The following is a 15,487-nucleotide window of genomic DNA, read 5'->3' as shown; positions in this document are numbered from 1 at the left end:
GGGAGCAGCTGCACTCTGAGCAGCCCCACCAGACAGTGGCTGCACCCTTGGATTTCCAAAGCCCCCATTCGGGGCTTGATTCCCGTATTTCCACCAGAATGGACGTTTTTCACCCTGCCTTGGAGCAGCCCAGCCCAATTTTGGTGCCAAGGCTCCCCCTGCAGTCGCTGGAGAAGCACAGGGAGCAGATCCAGCCATACAAATACTGCTGGGAGGAAGGAGTGACCCTGGCAAGGAGCTGAGGCTCTCCCCAGAGCAGCCCAGACCCTCCAGGAATACGAAGGGGGAATTTCTAGGAGAATTTCTGGGAATTCTGATCTCTTCTCTGCATGGAAATGGGGCTAAACATGAAGGAAATGAAGAAACCTTGGATTGAGGTGCTGCATTTCCCTCTCCTCCTCCACCTTGAGACATCCCAGCCCCTTCCTCTCCCACCACTGCCTGCCCTGCACTCCCAGGGGCCACTTTGCAGCTCAGCCCCTGAGAAATTCTGTGCCACAGAGCCAAGGGCAAGGTCAGCCCTCCCCTGTTTGCAGGCGTCCGTCAGTCCTGCAGACAGAAGGACAGCAGGGATGGGTTTGGAACCCTGGGTACAGCAGGGAAGGGTTTGGAACCCTGGGGATGGGTTTGGAACCCTGGGGATGGCAGGGAGGGGTTTGGAACCCTGGGGATGGCAGGGATGGGTTTGGAACCCTGGGGATGGCAGGGAGGGGTTTGGAACCCTGGGGATGGCAGGGATGGGTTTGGAACCCTGGGGATGGCAGGGATGGGTTTGGAACCCTGGGGATGGCAGGGATGGGTTTGGAACCCTGGGGATGGCAGGGATGGGGTTTGGAACCCTGGGGATGGCAGGGCAGCCATCCCAGCTGGGCCAGCAGAAACAGGGCAGGGAGTGCAGGAAAGGAAAAATAAAGGGGAAATGAGATGAAGGCAAAGGGGCTTTGCAAAGGCAGGAAGGGGAAAAAAGGGGGGAAAGGGGAGAGTGAAAACGGGAAAAAAGGGGGGAAAAGGTGAAATTGAAAAGGGGAAAAAAGGGGGGAAAAGGGGAAAGTGAAAAGGGGAAAAAAGGGGAGAGTGAAAAGGGGAAAAAAGGGGAGAGTGAAAAGGGGAAAAAAGGGGAGAGTGAAAAGGGGAAAAAAGGGGGGAAAAGGGGAAAGTGAAAAGGGGAAAAAAGGGGAGAGTGAAAAGGGGAAAAAAGGGGGGAAAAGGGGAAAGTGAAAAGGGGAAAAAAGGGGAGAGTGAAAAGGGGAAAAAGAGGGGGACGAGTGGGGGAAGTGAGGAAAAGGAAAAGGGGAAAAAGAGGGGGACGAGTGGGGGAAGTGGGGAAAAGGAAAAGGGTTTTTCCAGTGATTCTCTGCAAAACCAAGGCAATATTCCCAAGGAAAGTGTTTCCTTTGAAGAGCACCCCCTTGCTGAGGAGCATTCCAAGCAGGGTTTCCATCTGAGACCCAACAGAAAACTCCTCACATACCAGAGCTGTGCCCAGACCTGGCTCCTGCCCCTCTGCCGCCTTTCTTCCCTTGGATCCCCTCTGTACCCCTGTCCTGCAGGACCCAGATCCCAGAACCCAAAATCCACCCCCAAATCCCCCTCCTGCAGCTGCCAGGAGCTTTGAGGAGCCCCCAGAACCCCTGGCACACTCTCACAGAGCCCAGCTCACAGCTCCACTGCTTTTCTTCCTTCCCCACAGAGATTTTGCCTTCCTGGGTGAGAGCCCAGGTGCTGTGCAGAGGCTGCAGGTCAGGGTGATGGGAGGGAAAGCCAGGCTGCCACGAGCCTCTGCTGACACTCACCTGGAACAGAGCCCTCTGCAAGACATTTTCAGCCCTTGAAGATGGTTCAGCAGAGGGGGGAACAGATTTGAATCCCCATTTTTCTAAACCATTTTTGACAGAATGCTCCTTTCCAGCTGAGCAGCTGCCTTCAAGTGAAGAGCAAGACACTTTGCAGTGCTCCCTGATAAAAGGATTAAAGCATTCCTTCACAGAATCTGCACTTTTCATCCAAATTTCCACGTGGAACCCAAACAAAAGGCCAGGGACCTGCCCTGTGTTGCTGCCCATCCTTCTGGCCTTTCTGTCCCTCCCTGTTTGGTTTTCTCAGCGTTCTGCCTGTCTGGTTTAGGGCACCTCGTTGTGTGCACGTGAGTTTGGCTGGTTTAAAATTCCTCTTCTGACAGCACCCAGGGCTCAGCTGCTCCCCTGATTAGTGCCTGGCTGCAGTGGAGAGAACCCTTGTGGAGGAGCACTGCCCTTCCACCCCTGGGATCTCGAGATTTCTCCTTGCTCTGCCTGGCAGGGAATTCACAACAGAGGGAGGCTTAATCCTGCTGGCCCTGCCAATCTCAGCTGCCATCTCCCTGCAAGGAAAACAGAGCCTGGTGCTGCTCAGAGAGAGATTTCTCTTTAGCAGCAACATTCTGCTGAGGATGACGTGGTGAACGCCTGGAACAGCTCAATTTGGGAGGGTTTGAGCCCTCCTGAGGGCAGGGGCTGCTGGAGCATCCCTGTGGGAGGATGTTGTGGCAGAGCTGCTGAAATCAGCCCCTGGTTTTGGCTGCTCACGCTCCTCGGTGATGCTCTCGTTTACTTTTCATTAGTTTGTTAGGCAAATCTCCTTTCGAGTGTTTTCATTCTCACCAGGCACTGAATAGCACAAAGCAAACAGGGGAGGTGGTGAGAGCAGAGGCACAGAAATTCCTGTCAGCCCCGTGCTCCCGGCAGAAGTGAGAGGAATGGGGGATTTGTCTTTCCAAACCAGCACTGGGAGATAAAAGAAGCAATGGGAAATATTCCACTGGTTGATGAATGGAAAAATATTTGCTCTTACAAATAAACTTTAGGGTTGCTGATAAATTAAATTGGACATTGAAAGATGAAGGAAACAATGGGGAAAAACCCTAAATTCCATAAAAATTAAAAGGGAGGGTTATACATTAGAGGGGAATCTCTGGTATCAGGTGTTTGGGGAAGTCTGAACCTCTCAAGTACCTCAGAAATGGGGAAAGAGAGAAGGGAAATGCAGCTGGGAAATTGGGATAAGGAGGAAGCTGAGTCCTCCAAAAATTGGAGAGATCCCAGGGAAATGGCCCATGGCCTCTCCCTTTATTCAAATGAAATAAAAAGGACTCCTCTGGCTCCTTTTTGGGCATAAACCTCTGGTGTTTGTGGGTTAATTTTCCTGACAGAAGGAGCTCTGCGCGTCCCAGAGAAGAGCTACAGATCTGACAGAGCAGCTGAAAATTCAGCAGCCGAGTTTTGTTCGCTCAGAACTGATAATCCAGAGCCCGGCGCCGTTGGCCAAGCGAAGATCCCCACCTAGAGAACGGCAGGGACAGGGCAGCTTCCCGGGAATGGCCGGGAAATGGGAACGGGAGGGAAAATCCCACGGGCAGAGCGAGCCCGGGGCTGGGATGCGCGCCCTGAGCCCATCCCCGTGCGGGACACGCGGGGGCACCGAGGGACCGCGCCCGGCTCGGCTTAACCCGCGGTAACCCGGCTTGGACCGCGCTTAAACCCAGCTGTGAGCCGGCTTAGACCCTGCTTAAACACTGCTGTGACCTGGCTTGGACCGCGCTTAAACCCTGCTGTGACCCGGCTTACACCGCGCTTAAACCCTGCTGTAAACCGGCTTACACCGCGCTTAAACCCCGCAGTGATCCGGCTGAGACCGCGTTTAAACCCCGCTGTGACCGGGCTTAGACCGCGCTCAAACCCTGCTGTGACCGGGCTTAGACCGCGCTCAAACCCTGCTGAGACCCGGCTGAGACCGCGCCTCAACCCCACTGCGACCCCGCTTAGACCCCGCTGTGACCCGGCTTAGACCGTGCTTAAACCCTGCTGTAAACCAGCTTAAACCGCGTTTAAACCCTGCTGTAACTGGCTTACACCGCGCTTAAACCCTGCTGTGACCCGGCTTGGACCGCGCTTAAACCCTGCTGTGACCCGGCTTGGACCGCGCTTAAACCGCGTTTAAACCGCGTTTAAACCCCGCAGTGATCCGGCTTAACCCCCGCTGTGCCCCGATTTAAATCCCGATTAAAACCCGCTGCGACCCCGTTTAAACCCCGCTGTGACCCGGCTTAAACGGCGCTGTGACTCCACTGCGACCCGGTTTAAATCCCGATTTAAGCCCGCTGTGACCCGGCTTAAACCGCACTTAAACCCCGCTCTGTGCGCCCCAACCCCTCCCCGAGGCGGGCCCGGCTCCGCGTTAATTAAAGCCCAGCCAATTAGGCTAATGGCACGCTAATGACGCCCCGGGGCCGGCATTACCTGTTCTGCAGCGAGCAGGAGATAATTGTAATTTCCTGGACTGCTCGGAAACACATAAAGTTTATGGGTAATCTTATTAAAGCTTTCATACAGTGGGAAACTTTCTGTTATGAGCTGGGGAGAATTAATGGCCTTTCTTTTGTGGTTGGCACACAATTCAACCCCCGGGCTGGGGGCGTTTCTGTTTCATCTCCAACACGTGATTTGCACTTCATTGAAAGTGCTCCCTCTGCCTCGGGGTTGTTCCTCCCTCCATCGTGCCAAGGGGGTGAGCAGCCCCCAGCCCTGCCCGGCTCTTTGTGCCCAACACGGTCCTGCAATAAATAAAAGGTTTCCAGGGGGAGGTTCTGAAGGTTTCCAGCAGCAGCTCCACAGGGGATGGATCGCCTTGGGGTTACTGGGCTGTGGGCAGGCGGAATCCAAAAAGGGAAATCCAAAAACGTGGAATCCAAAAAGGGGAAAACCAAAAAGGCAGAATCCGAAAAGAGAAAACCAAAAAGGCAGAATCCGAAAAGGGCAAAACCAAAAAGGGAAAATCCAAAAAGGCAGAATCCGAAAAGGGCAAAACCAAAAAGGGAAAATCCAAAAAGGCAGAATCCAAAAAGGGAAAATCCAAAAAGGGGAAAACTAAAAAGGCGGAATCCGAAAAGGGCAAAACCAAAAAGGTGGAATCTGAAAAGGGAAAATCCAAAAAGGAGAAAACTAAAAAGGGGAAAACCAAAAAGGCGGAATCCGAAAAGGCCGAATCCGAATAAGGGAAAATCCAAAAAAGGGGAAAACCAAACAAAAAGGGGAAAACCAAAAAGGCGGAATCCGAAAAGGAGAAAACAAAAAGGCAGAATCCGAAAAGGGGAAATCCAAAAAGGCGGAATCCGAAAAGGCGGAATCCGAAAAAGGGAAAATCCAAAAAAGGGGAAAACCAAACAAAAAGGGGAAAACCAAAAAGGCGGAACCTGAAAAGGGGAAAACCAAAAAGGCGGAATCTGAAAAGGGAAAATCCAAAAAGGGGAAAACCAAAAAGATGGAATCCAAAAAGGGGAAAACCAAAAAGGTGGAATCCAAAACGCTGAGAACCAAAAAGGCAGAAACCAAAAAGAGGAAAACCAAAATGGTGGAAATCAAAAAGGCGGAATCCGAAAAGGTGGAAACCAAAGAAGAGGAAAACCAAAATGGTGAAAAGCAAAAAGGTGGAATCCAAAAAATGCTTCTCACAAATGGCCATGGGGACACTTTGGGGACACTTCAAATGGAGGCTGCACATCTTGACAGAGGTGCCTGGGGTCACAGCTCTCCAAATCTCCAAACTGATGTTCAGCCCTGGGCTGGAGGAAGGCCAGGCAGGTTGTTCCCAGCATGGGCCAGCTGGGATCACAGGGCAAGACCAAGATAAAACCTGGAGTTCAACCTTCATCCAAATCCCACCATTCCCACTAAACCACACCGTGAAACGCTACATCCAACTTCCCAAAATTGGGTTTTGAACACTTCCAAGTGCTGGGAGCCTGTGCTGACACTTTCAGAGAAGGAATTTCATAGAATCGTGGAATGGTTTGGGTTGGGAGGGCCCTTAAATCCCATCCAGTGCCACCCCCTGGCAGGGCAGGTTCAGGTGGGATATCAGGAAAAAGTCAGGCCAGGTTGGACAGGGCTTGGGGCAACCTGGTCTGTGGGAGATGCTCATGGGATGGGATGGGATGGGATCCATGGGAAACAGGATCTGCTGGGCCTGAATGTGGCTCAGGGCTGTTCTCTCTTCCTGCCTCTCAGCTCTTCCACACAATTTAATTTGCAGGATAAAACTTGGGAGTTCACCCTCTGAATAAATCCCAGCCTTCTCCTGTGGCCAGCCCTGGATCCTGCGGATTTCCAAGCCTTGTCCAGGTGTATTGATTCTCCCAGCAGTGAAAACACTGGCACATAAACTGCAGATTGCAGCCAAAGGGAAGCGGCTGCACTCAGAGCACATGGAATAAAGGAGATTAATTCCAAGGCAGAGGGGTGTTTATTCCTGCCATGACCTCAGTGCTGCTGGTGACCTTGAGGCAGTGCCTTAGCAGGACAGCCAGCACTTTAATAAGTGACTTCAGCAGAGGCAGAACAAACAGGGAAAATGCTCCAGGGCCTGATCCTGTCCAAGCCCACCCAGCAAAATGAGCACCCTCCCCCTGGCCAGGCTCATTCCTGCCCGGTGATTTCCACTGTTCTGTTTTTGTGTGGCAATAAATGAGTTAATTACCAAAAGCCAAGTGCTGATTAACAGGTAGAGCCAGGCTGGGACAGCAGAGCTCCTGCCCAGGGATGCTGCTGGGCCCTGGGGCTGCCAGCAGTGGGACAGGAAACACAATAAAAACAATGAACTGACCCCACCTTTGCCAAAGTGAAATGACAGATAGTGCTACCAATGTCAGGCCTATTTAATGAGGGGTAATTAACCCACTCATCACAAGGCCACGGCATACACCAGCTGGAAATGTTCCAGTTAATGCTATGTGATATTTCCACCTGATTTTCAAGAATTTAATTGATGTCTTAATTATGGAAGATACCTGTATTAACCCCGTTCCCACACAGCTCCTGTCACTGCTGTGACTCACACAGGCCTGTGGGGCTCCCCCTGCCAGTCCCCACTGTGCTCCTTCCTTTCTCCTTGGAGGCAGCTCCTGCCCATCCTGGCTGGGCCAGAGCTGGGCCAGAGGATTAGGGAAAACCCAGGATCAGGGAATCTTTTGTTAATCCCAGAACAGAGTCCAGACTTCCTCTCATGCAGCAGGTGCACTTCAGATCAGAATCCCAGAATCATTAGGTTGGGAAAGAGCTCCAAGGCCATCGAGTCCACCCTGATCCCAGCCCAGAGCACTCAGTGCCACCTCCAGGAATTCCCTGGACACTCCAGGGATGGGCACTCCAACCCTCCCTGGGCATTTCCAATCCCTGAGCCCCCTTTCCATGGGGAAATTCCTGCTGTGCCCACCCTGAGCTGCCCTGGCCCAGCCTGAGGCCGTTCCCTCTGCTCCTGTCCCTGTTCCCTGGAGCACAGCCCGACCTGGGGCTGTCCCCTCCTGGCAGGAGCTGAGCAGAGCCAGAATTTCCCCCTGATCCCCCTTTGCTCCAGGCTAAACAACCAGACCAAGGAATAAATTAAATCAATGAGAGACAGGTGTGGGAGGGGCAGCTTGGATGGATCACGGAATCCTGGAATCCCAGAATGGTTTGGGTTGGAAATGACCTTAAAGATCCTCCTGTGCCACCCTCTGCCTTACACCTTCCCCTAGCCCAGGTTGTTCCAGCTGGATATCCCATTCCTCTGCCTTTCCAACCCCTTCTCTTCTCAAAACCCAGCACTGACCCTGGTTTGGGCTGTGTCCCTGGCCTGGGGGGACTCAGCACACCCCAGTCTGGCAGATCTCCCCACCGAGCCTGAAAACACCACAACTGCCACCAGAATGAAAAATGCAGAGAGGGAAAAGAGCCTGCAGCCAGCAGGGAGGGTATTTACAGCTCCTCATGTACAGCAGATACAATGGGGCCTTTTGGGGAGCTGGAAGGGGCCCAGTTCTGCAATCTGCACATCCCAGCCCTGCTGAGAGACACAGGAACAGCCTGAGGGGCTGGGGGGCCAGGAGAAGTGAGAGGTTTTATGGCCTGGGGGAGCTCAGGTAGCTGGGAATGCTGAGCATCATGCTGCTCCCCACTTCCCTGAGCCCACACAGCCCCTCCCTTCCCCTGCCCTGCCCTGGAAAGCTTTAATTGCCACCACTCAGAAGCAGCTCGAGGCAGGAACGCATGACCCAGGTCTCCCAGGTTGTCCCAGCTGATCAATTAACTCCAAAAGGTCGTTCTGAGCAGCTGTGAACAAAGTGCAAGCACGTGGAAAAGGGGTTATTGCTTCCTGAACGTCTCAGCCTGTTCCCTTCTGATGTGAACTGGATATTAAATCCACAGATGAGCTAAATGAGTTAATCGTGGCTAATGTCATTACCAGCAGCAGCAGAGGAATCAAAGATGATTAGCCACTTGTCATAAAGTCTGAGCACAGAGGACAGAGAGAATTAATTTGTCCCACTGACCTGCTTTTGGTTTCCACAGGCGCCTGATGGATGTGTGCTGGAAATGCAGGAAATAAACAGGGAGAAGAGGCAATCCAAGATGATAAACCGGCTGAAATTTGTGGGAAATGGGAACTTGGGAGTGATGTTTTAGGAAAGCAGGAAAGGGTGGAGATAAGGAGGCAGAGCTTTGCCAACCAGCTCTCTCCTAACCTGAATTATCCTGAGGCTGAGGCTGTTCCTGCTCTCCCCTTTGGGAATCACATCCCAGCCAGGCTTTCCAGCAGCCCTGAGTCCCTTTCGTCACTGGCTGGGGTCTGTGTACAAATCATGAACAGGACAGGACTGCTGGGAACGTGCCTTGAGCTGTTGGATTTTCCAGCCTCAGCCTCATTCCATGGGTATGACAATGGGAAGATGCCAGCAGCTCACATCCCAGGCAGCAGACACAGAACTCAATGTCACAACTCACTTTATGAGTTTTGTGACCAATCCCACAAAGCAAAAGCACATTGACAGTAGTTCCATCCAACCACTGTAAGCACAGGTACCTTTGGTTAAACAATGCTTGCTTATTTCAAATACAATCCCTGCTTGTGAGCCTTCAAACACAATGCACAGAGCTCCATTCTTGAGCTTAGAACTCCTCAATATCTCACTGGATAAACTTTTCTGCAGCTTGGGGAGTTATTCTAGACAAGCATTAATACACAGACCATTGTTCTGTTAAACATTGTTCGTCGTTACTTTTCTATTTACATAATTTTTCTGCTGCCCAATCTCATAGCTGCTGCTGAGCTCCAATCCCAGTTCTGCTGTCTCTGAGGCTGCCTTTTGCAGCTTTCCCAAACCCCTCTGATGTTGTGGATTCCCACCCCTTTGGGGAAGTGGGATGCTTGGATGCTGTCCCACAGAGAGCACCCCATGGATCAGCAGGGTTGGAGACCTTGTCCCTCCCCAGCCCTGCCTGCACCTGCCCTTCCCTTCCTTGACACAGCCAATTTCCCAGAGGAGATGGATGGATCCTCCAGCAGCACTGTGTGTTTAATATCTGCCATTTATCACCCACCCTTTCACCCCGGTGAGAGGAGTGTGTGCCTGCACAATAAACATGCAAAAATCCCCCTTGCATTTGGTTAATCCTCTGATGGCCATCAATAAACCTCAGGGGCTTGGGAGGGACTCAGGGAGAATTGTAATTGTAATTCTCCCCGAATTAATATTTATTTATATTTATCTATAGCATTAATATTCTTATAATTAATTAATTTAATAATTAATTAATTTTATAACTAAATATATTTATCTATGGTATTAATATTTATTTCTATTTATCTATAGCATTAATATTCTTATAATTAATTAATTAATTAATTTTCTAACTAAATATATTTATCTATAGTATTAATATTTATTTATATTTATCTATAGTAATAATATTTTTATAACTAATTAATGTAATAATTAATTAATTTTATAGCTGAATATATTTATCTATAGTATTAATATTTATTTATATTTATCTATAGTAATAATATTTTTATAACTAATTAATTTAATAATTAATTAATTTTATAGCTGAATATATTTATCTATAGTATTAGTATTCTTATATTTATCGATATTATTAATATTTTATAATTGAATAATTTAATAACATATTAATTTTATCATTACATAATTTTAAAAATTAATAATTGATGTTTTTATTATTATTATTGTTGTTGTTGCTCAGCTCTTCCCCATCCCTTCCCTCTGCAAAGTGTGTCAGCCTGCAGCAGCTGCTGTTGTGGTGGCTGACAGAGCAGGAGGAGCTGTGCTGGTTCCATCCCTGCTGTCTGGGGCAGGGAACCATCAAAGGGAATCAGCCACGGCTGCTGTGACAGAGCCCTGTCCCACAGGCCAGGTCCCAGAGCTGCCACCTGCTCCAGAAACAAAGTGGGACCAAGGCTGGGACAGCAGCACAGGGGGAGCTTCTCCAAACCCCCCCAGACCTTGGGATCACAGCTTGGGAAAGACATCCAGAATCATTGTGTTCAACCTTGGACCCACTGCCACCTTGTCACCAAGTGCCATCTCTGCAGGGCCACAGCTCCAGGGTCAGCAGGGACACAATCCCAGGGTCAGCAGGGACACAATCCCAGTGCCACCAGGGACACAATTCCAGGGACACCAGGGACACAATTTCAGTGTCACCAGGGACACAATTCCAGTGCCACCAGGGACACAATTCCAGTGCCAGCAGGGTCACAATCCCAGGGTCACCAGGGACACAATCCCAGTGCCACCAGGGTCACAATCCCAGGGTCACCAGGGTCACAATCCCAGGGTCACCAGGGACACAGTTCCAGGGTCACCAGGGACACAATTCCAGGGTCACCAGGGACACAGCTCCAGTGCCACCAGGGTCACAATTCCAGGGTCATCAGGGACACAATCCCAGGGTCACCAGGGACACAGTTCCAGTGTCAGCAGGGACACAATCCCAGTGCCACCAGGGACACAGTTCCAGGGTCACCAGGGTCACAATCCCAGGGTCACCAGGGACACAATCCCAGGGTCACCAGGGACACAGTTCCAGTGCCAGCAGGGACACAATCCCAGGGTCACCAGGGTCACAATTCCAGGGTCAGCAGGGTCACAATTCCAGGGTCAGCAGGGACACCATTCCATCAAATTCTATCCAGCCATGCATTTGGCCAGCAGAACGTCCCTGAGTGTTTTCAGAAATCAGCAGAAACAGTTTGTGCAAAGCCCACCTCTCGTTAGCAGCCAATTTCCTTTATAGAGTCTGAAGGTTCATTGTCACCACGTGTCTGGTGGCACTTCTCGAGGCCTTGCTTGGAGCCACCACCACTCAGGACCTGCCCAGGGATGTGCCAGGGGCTCCCTGACAGCTCTGCCTGAGCCTGTCCTCTGCCAGTAAATAATCAAGTGGATCCTGTCACTGAACCTTGTTCAATTACTGTTTTCTATCAAGAAATACTCTGCTAATTCTCCTTTCAGAGTGAGGTGTCCCCACACCACCCCTTCACAAAGCAGACAGGGCCCAGCTTGACCCAGACACTTTCCCCATGCCAGCCTGGCCCAGGTAAAACCATTTTCTCCCCATGAGTCACCAGCCTCTGCTGCTCTCTGTCTCCTCCTCACTGCCGCTCCTGGGCCAGCCCCATTTCTGCCACACAAACACAGTTGGCTTTCTTAAGCACTGCTCAATATTTCATACAGAGACTTCTCAACATCACAGACTATTCCCAACTGTCTCTTTAATCATGAACAATCCACTGAAGAAGCCTAAAATAGTGCTTTTTATGCTCCTTATTAGAAGGAGGGGACGGAGTTTTGTGGAAGGGGAGGATGAGTAATGAGGTTGGGCAGGGCTGTTTGGGCAAGCAGCACAGAACTGCTGTGAAATCTCCTGCTCTGGAAACCTTCCTGGCAGCTCTCAGCAGTTTTCTTCCTACCTGAGCCAGGCACAGATTGCAAAGTGCAGGCAAAGACAGAGCAGGGGTTTATTTGCAGAGAGAAGCATGAATCACCTCTCCCTAAATGCTGCACTGGCTGCAGGAGCCCTCCATGTGCTGCTGCCTGGGTTTCCATCTGCACAGGGAGCAGAGCAGCTGCCCAGCTGTGCCAGGCAGGCTGGGAACCAGGGCTGGCCCTGCCCTGACCCCCAGCCCTTTTGGCACTGATATATTTTATAAATATCCTGTCACTAGGATTTTTCTCCTGAGAAGCCTCAGAAAATAAATGTAAACAACAATTATCTGATATGGCTGTGGAATGTGGTCTGGAGATGGTTTACCAGCATCTTTGATTGGTTGCATGTGAATTGTTTTTAATTAATGGCTAATCCCAGCCAGCTGTGTCGGACTCTCTGAGTCTGTCACGAGATTTTATGATTCATTCTTTTCCAGCCTTCTGATGTCTCCTTTCTCTTTCTTCAGTGTAGTTTTAATATATCAATATAATGTAATGTAATATAATATAATATAATATAATATAATATAATATATTTATCTGAGTGTTATAATAATATAATATTTAATAATTATATAATTGTAATTATAGTTATAATTATAATTAAATAATTATATAATGAAATATTATATAATTGTAATTATAATTATATATAATATAATTGTATATAGTATAAGTATATTTATATAATAAATATATATATTTATTTTCAGTCTTCTGAAACATGGAGTCAAGATTCTCATCTCTTCCCTCATCCAGGGGACCCTCAAACAGCCCCACATTCTTTCATTTCCCAGGGCAGATTTTGCCCCAAACCAGCCCTGCCTCGTTCTGTGGGATCCAGAGCCACCCCCTGGCCAGGCACTCCTTCCAAAAGTGTGACAAAAGCTGCAGAACCCAGAGTATCTGAGCCTTTTTGAGGTCACAGCTGCCACAGAGATGTGTCAGAGGACAGGAGGAGGTTCCAGAGCTGTGGACCCAGGGCTGGGGGTTTGGCTGCACAAAGGAGAAGCCCCTGACATCTGGACAGGCTGAAATTCCTTCTCACCCTGATCCTGTTCTCTCTTGCACAGAGAAGCTGCAGGAGGACACACGGGGGTCACTGGCACAGGGCAGGGAGTCTGAGATAACTTTGCGTGAGGAAGGAGGAAAAAACCTCTCCAGGGATTACAATAAATTGCCATCTTCTTTTCCCAAGGGCTCCCATGAAACACTTGAAAAAAGTGACCTCATTAATTAATGAGATGGGTTAAGGCTCTCTCCACATACTCTACTTAATTGCAATTCTGTCATTCCCAGTGAATTCTTAAAGCCATATTGATTATTCAAAGCTCTGTCCAATCAATAAAACAATAAAACATGTATGCTTAAAAAAGTGATTAAAGAGATAAATACAGGAGACACTTGAAGGCAGCCACATCCTCCTGCAGCCACTTAGCTGAGAGCAAGCAATGGCAGATCTGTGGCAGTATCCTCACCCACATTTATTTTAGCCCCTAATCCCCGTACAGAGCAGCTCCAAACAGAAACCAGCCCAAACTCTGGTGCTCCCAGTGCTGCCTTGGCTGCTCCCTGTGCGTGGGCAGGGTGGGAGAGGCTGTGGGTGAGGGAGGTTGGCTGGTGTGCTGTTGTGAGGGTCCCCAGGACGAGGTGAGAGATGGGAATTTGACTCCAAGTCCTCAGAGGGCTGATATTAGCCTTGATTTCTTCAGCAAGAAATCCCCAGTTCCCACTTTGGCCCAGCCTTCTTGTCCTTTAGAGACACAAATGATTTGTGTTTGTACAACTTATCATGAGTTTGGAGCTAAGAGATCCCCAGGGCCTCCCACAGAAAGGATCCAAGGTAAGGGCTTGAGGCTTGGGGAGAGGAGGAAAAAACATTTCTAGGCTTGGGGTGAGTTTTTTATTCTTCCTTTCTGGTATTTTTTATTGAAAACATTGTGATTTAACAAGTACAGTCATTGTTGAACATAAATAAATAATGTGGAGAACTGGGACATGCGAATCTCTGTGATTGCATAAATATTCAAGCTGCAAAAGAAACCTAAGATTTCAAAGGTGCAAAGCTAATTATGGAGTTGTTATCTCTCCCCCTGTAGTAATTCAAACATAAAGAACAGCTCCCCATGGGCTGCTGGGACCACGTGGCAGGGCTGAAACGCTGAACCTGGAGGATGCAGCACCTGGCCCAGCTCAGCTCCTCTCCCCCTCTCAGCTCGGCCAGACTGAGGGCACAGCCTGGAGCTGTCCCCAAGGTCCCCATGGGGCTGGCAGGGCACTGGCACCTCTGCCTTGCTCTGCTTGAAGCCCCCCTGCTGCACCTGGGGCCACAAAGGACAATGTGACACTGGGGACAGACTCACCCTGGCACGAGGGTCCCACTCTGGGGTGCTCCTGCAGCTCCTCTGGGACATTGCCATTAAATCTGTCCCCTGCAGCATCTCTGGGACATTGCCATTAAATCTGTCCCCTGCTGTGACCGTGTTCACAGGGGTCTGAGGATGAGGGAGGAGACGAGGATCTGACTCCATGTTTCACAAGGCTGATTTATTATTTTATGATATATATTATATTAAGACTATACTAAAAGAATAGAAGAAAGGATTTCATCAGAAGGCTGGTTAAGAATTGAAAAAGAAGGAATGATAACAAAAGCTTGTGTCTCAGACAGAGAGTCTGAGCCAGCTGGGCTGTGATTGGCCATTAATTAGAAACAACCACATGAGCCCAATCCCAGATGTACCTGCTGCATTCCACAGCAGCAGATAACCATTGGTTCCATTTTGTTCCTGAGGCCTCTCAGCTTCTCAGGAGGAAAAATCCCAAGGAAAGGGTTTTCCATAAAATGTGTCTGTGACACTCTGCCACCTCCCCTGCAGGCTCCTGCCAGCCTGGGAGTGGCAGGCACACGATGTCCCCAATCCCCTGCATGCTCCCACAGCTGGAGGTGACTCTGTGCTGGGGAAGCTCCTGTGGGCTGGGAGATCCTTCAGGTCCCCTTGATGCTCTGCAAAGTCTTTAAAAGGAGCCCAAAGCTCACAGGATCACAGAATTATTGAGGCTGGGAGGGACCTCTGGGGCTCATCCAGTCCTGGGCCACCAGAGCAGGGGACACAGGAACACACCCAGGGGGCACTGGAATGTCTCCAGACAGGGACACCCCAGGCCTCCCTGGGCAGCTGTTCCAGGGATCTTGTGCCTCCATGGAAAGAAGTTCTTCCCCATGTTGAGGTGGAAATTCTTGTGCTTTGGTTCATGGCCATTGCTCCTTGTCACTGGCAGCCCTGAACAGTCTGGCCCCATGCTCTGACACCCCCTGTCAGAGATGTTTGTGTGGGATGATGGGGTCCCCTCTCACCCTTCCCTCCTCCAGACTGACCAGGCCCAGCTCCCACAGTCTCCCCTCATCAGAGAGAATCTCCAGACCCCAAACCATCCTTGTGATCCCACTGGACCCTCTCCAGCAGCTCCTTGTCTTTGTTGTGCCAAGGAGCCCAGAACTGGACACAGAAACTCATCCAAGTTTTACTGCCAGCCCCTTTTGTCCCAGGATTTCTTCATTATTATCCCCACAGCCAAGCAAAAAAAAAAAAAAAAAAACCACAAAAAATAAAAACCACCATAAATTTCCTTTACCATGGGACAGCTGGGGGAGGGATGCAGGGAAACCTTGGGATGGGGTTGCTG

General features: G+C 49.9%; 1 long non-coding RNA gene across 1 annotated transcript; it reads left to right on the top strand.

Annotated features, from left to right (window-relative positions):
- Positions 1 to 4,817: 4,817 nt before the first annotated feature.
- On the top strand, positions 4,818 to 5,108 carry LOC139602719 (uncharacterized). The gene is made up of 2 exons (XR_011683405.1): positions 4,818 to 4,939; positions 5,047 to 5,108. It is a non-coding gene; the product is annotated as an uncharacterized lncRNA (long non-coding RNA).
- The last annotated feature ends 10,379 nt before the right edge of the window (positions 5,109 to 15,487 follow it).

The sequence above is a fragment of the Agelaius tricolor genome, unplaced genomic scaffold, assembly GCF_023055355.1.
Source record: "Agelaius tricolor isolate 1412-34295 unplaced genomic scaffold, bAgeTri1.0.p SCAF_35, whole genome shotgun sequence".
NCBI lineage: Eukaryota > Metazoa > Chordata > Aves > Passeriformes > Icteridae > Agelaius > Agelaius tricolor.
This window is presented reverse-complemented; position numbering and strand designations above follow the sequence as displayed.